This window comes from Panulirus ornatus, chromosome 13 (assembly GCF_036320965.1).
Source record: "Panulirus ornatus isolate Po-2019 chromosome 13, ASM3632096v1, whole genome shotgun sequence".
In the NCBI taxonomy this organism is placed as follows: Eukaryota; Metazoa; Arthropoda; class Malacostraca; order Decapoda; family Palinuridae; genus Panulirus; species Panulirus ornatus.
This window is the reverse complement of record NC_092236.1, coordinates 42,574,373-42,579,093: the sequence shown is the minus strand read 5'-3', so window position 1 is coordinate 42,579,093 and position 4,721 is coordinate 42,574,373.

Here is a 4,721-nt window from a genome sequence, read left to right as displayed (position 1 = left end):
GTGAGAGTATTATTAAATCTTAGGTTGAATCAAAAGATGTTTTGTAAGGAAGTAAATAAAGTGCATAAGGCAAGAGAGCAAATGGGAACCTCGGTGAAGAGGGCTAATGGAGAGGTAATAACAAGTAGTGGTGATGTGAGGACATGGAGTGAATATTCTTAAGATTTGTTGAATGTGTTAAATGATAGAGTGACAGATATAGGGTGTTTTGGTTGAGGTGGTGTGCGAAGTGAGAGGGTTAGGGATAAACAGAGAAGAGGTAGTGAAAGCTTTGCGGAAGATGAAAGCCGGCAAGGCAGCGGGTTTGGATGGTATTGCAGTGGAATTTATTTAAAAAGAGGGTGACTGTGTTGTTGACTGGTTGGTGAGGATATTCAATGTATGCATGGCTGATGGTGAAGTGCCTGAGGATTGGCGGAATGCATGCATAGTGCCATTGTACAAAGGGAAAGGGGATAAAAGTGGGTGTTCAAATTACAGAGGTATAAGTTTGTTGAGTATTCCTGGGAAATTATATGGGAGGGTATTGATTGAGAGGGTGAAGGCATGTACAGAGCATCAGACTGGGGAAGAGCAGGGTGGTTTCAGAAGTGTTAGAGGATGTGTGGATCAAGTGTTCGCTTTGAAGAATGTATTTGAGAAATGCTTAGAAAAACAAATGGATTTGTATGTAGCATTAAAGGATCTGGAGAAGGCATATGATAGAGTTGATAGAGATGCTTTGTGGAATATATTAAGAGTATATGGTGTGGGAGGCAAGTTGCTAGAAGCAGTGAAAACTTTTTATCGAGGATGTAAGGCATGTGTACGAGTAGGAAGCTAGGAAAGTTATTGGTTCTCAGTGAATGTAGGTTTGCGGCAGGGGTGCGTGATGTCTCCATTGTTGTTTAATTTATTTATGGATGGTGTTGTTAGGTAGGTAAATGAAAGAGTTTTGGAGAGAGGGGAAAGTATGCAGTCTGTTGTGGAGGAGAGAGCTTGGGAAGTGAGTCAGTTGTTGTCCGCTGATGATACTGCGTTGGTAGCTGATTCATGTGAGAAACTGCAGAAGTTGGTGACTGAGTTTGGTAAAGTGTGTGAAAGAAGCTAGCTGAGAGTAAATGTGAATAAGAGCAAGGCTATTGGGTACTATAGGGTTGAGGGACAAGTCAATTGGGAGGTAGGTTTGAATGGAGAAAAACTAGAGGAAGTGGAGTGTTTTAGATGACTGGGAGGGGATTTGGCAGCGGATGGAACCATGGAAGCGGAAGTGAGTCACAGGGTGGGGGGAGGGCGCGAAAGTCCTGGGAGTGTTGAAGAATATGTGGAAGGCGAGAACATTATCGCGGAAAGCAAAAATGGGTATGTTTGAAGGAACAGTGGTACCAACAATGTTATATGGTTGCGAGGCGTGGGCTATAGATATGGTTATGCGGAGGAGGGTGGATGTGTTGGAAATGAGATGTTTGAGGACAATATGTGGTGTGAGGTGGTTTGATCAAGTAAGTAATGAAAGGGTAAGAGCGATGTGTGGGAATAAAAAGAGTGTGGTTGAGAGAGCAGAAGAGGGTGTATTGAAATGGTTTGGTCACATGGAGAGAATGAGTGAGGAAAGATTGACAAAGAGGATGGAGTGAAAAAGATTTTGAGCGATCGGAGCCTGAACATGCACGAGAGTGAAAGGCGTGCAAGAACAGAGTGAATTGCAACGATGTGGTATACCGGGATCGACGTGCTGTCAATGGATTGAACCAGGGCATGTGAAGCGTCTGGGAAAACCGTGGAAAGTTTGTTAGGCCTGGATGTGGAAAGGGAGCTGTGGTTTCGATGCATTATACATGACAGCTATAGACTGAGTATGAACGACTGTGGCCTTTGTTGTCTTTTCCTAGGGGGTTGTCATTTCATGTGTGGCTGGGTGGCGACGGAAATTAATAAATGCAGCAAGTATGAATTATGTACATATGTATATATGTATATGTCTGTGTATGTATATATATGTATACTTTGAAATGTATATGTATGTATATGTGCGTGTGTGGGTGTGTTTGTATATACATGGGTATGTGGGTGGGAGGGCCCATTCTTTCGTCTGTTTCCTTGCGCTACCTCGCTAACGCGGGAGACAGCGACAAAGTGTAATAAAATAAATGACACACACACATATTTTTTTTTTCATACTATTCACCATTTCCCGCGTTAGCGAGGTAGCGTTAAGAACAGAGGACTGAGCCTTTGAAGGAATATCCTCACTTGGCCCCCTTCTCTGCTCCTTCTTTTGGAAAATTAAAAAAAACGAGAGGGGAGGATTTCCAGCCCCCCGCTCCCTTCCCTTTTAGTCGCCTTCTACGACACGCAGGGAATACGTGAGAAGTATTCTTTCTCCCCTATCCCCAGGGATTATATATATATATATATATATATATATATATATATATATATATATATATATATATATATATATATATGTGTGTGGTGTGTGTGTGTGTGTGTGTGAGTGTTTCTATGCTTGAATATTTTATATTCGTTCAAGGCTTCAGGCATTTCCGATAAATACGGGACTGTTAGCATAAGTCGTTTGAACCTGCAGTCTCGCATTTCCGTATCGATCGCTGTTGTCTTAACCCTAATGCGAACATTATATTCACACATAGGTATATCCTGGTCTCCGTTGTTTGCGATTATGTCATAACTGTGTCTAATGCAAACATATTTATTTAGGTTACTACACGTGTGTATAACTTCTAATAACATTTTGTGTGTCTAGATTCAAGTAGTAATCGCTTGACATTAATCTGTCTACATATCGGCACGTGATGTTATCTTATCCTACAATCATAGAAGAATCATGCTACACGCCCAGTATCTGGTCTAATCTTTGTGTTCTATATATCTATGTACGTAAACAAAAGCATATGTTTGATGAGTTGGACGGATCCCCGTCTGAGTTTTTTTTTATTACGAGTTCTGAAGTGAAGGTAAAGCGGCGTCTGGCGTAACCTGGGAACACTTCTGCCCCTCACAGTTATATCACACGTACGAATATGCAATGTGTGGTCAATCCTTATCACATACTGCCAAAGAGAATCTTGAGGTAGTCATCAGTAATGATCTCAGTGTACAAAACAATGCGTCAGTGTGAGTAACAAAGCAACCAGAATGTTGGGATACATGGTCAGAAGTTCTAAATTCAAAGCCTAAGCTTAAACGTTATGCACTTGATACAGTGCATTGGTTAAGTCACATCTTGAATATAACGTGCAGTTTCGGTCACCAAATATCACACACACACACACACACACACACACACACACACACACACACACAAGAAAAGGAATAAAAAAGTAAAACGAAAATAACCTTCAGTCAAAAAAGACCGGTCTATCCAGATTAATACTAGGGTTGCAACATCAGCCATGATAGGAAACACTCGATAATTGAATGTCAAAGGTTTATCTTATACAGGTCCGTGAAATAATGGTAAAAGAAATCGAACATCGACAAGATGGATAACGGAGATAAGTCGCAGCTGTGAGAACGCCAGGTACCTCGACCTAACACATTGAAAAGATTCAAGTAAAGAATGGGAAAGATTTATTCCACTTAGAGAAGAGATGAAGACTGAAACAAATTACCCATGATCTAGTAAAAGTAGATATAATTCATATTAAGAAAAAAACACTAGATATTGCTTTTGAAGAAATCAGGTATGTTAATGAAATATATTTTCTTTCTAATAGGTAGGTTAGAAGTTTAACTTTCTATAGACCAACAGCTCTCCTGTTATCTGCTTTTCCCATGAATCCCATCATCATGTACATATCCAAACAACACCAACAATGGTCATACAGGTATAGATAGCAGATGGAAAGAGTTTAAGTTCACCATCTATTTCAGGACACTTCCCTGTGGTTCACTCTTACTTCTGTTAATAATAGTGGCACCATGATGATAATGGAGTTAGCTGCTGTGTAATATAGCATGTCTATATTTATGTGTGTGTATATGCATAACTGATTATGTGTGTGTGTGTTTGGATTACGTGTGTGGCTTACGTGCGGGTGAGTTTATGTAAACAGCTACCTTTATTGTACAGAGAAGGAGTGAGATCCGATCTCTTGAGCATTTTCTACAGTCATACAACTTTTTGACTTTTGGAAGCTGTCCGCCCTCACAACGTGTGTGTGTGTGTGTGTGTGTGTGTGTGTGTGTGTGTGTGTGTGTATAATGAGCCATTTGTACTGTACAAGGAGGGAGTTTTAAACTCGTAGGTCACATACGTGTGCGTTTATATAAGCGTTTGTGTATGAGCGTCTCTTTGTGTTAAAGGTGGCCTGCATGTTCGTTCGTGCAGAGACAATCACTGTGGCTACAGGGCATTATGTTAAGCTTACTGGCAAGGTGGATAATGTTATATAACTGGGTAGAAGAAGAGGCCTCATCACCTGGTGAGGATATTCGTCATCGTCGGGCTTAGCACTCTCTTAACACACAGTGTTCCTCCATACAAGCTTGTGTGACCAATCAATAATGTTTAAGGCGTTGTCAAAAGCACATGTGCCATCTAGAGTTTACATCATCTTGTAGTAGTAAACATCTGAGATGATGAAGATGGTATTCTGCACAGGAACGTCTATGGAAAAAAAAAAAAAAAAAAAAAACTTATGTATGTCAACAGTAAGTGCGTAGATTTTGTTTAAAATCATGTGTGTGATTCGTCACTCTCATTAGATCATAGTGAT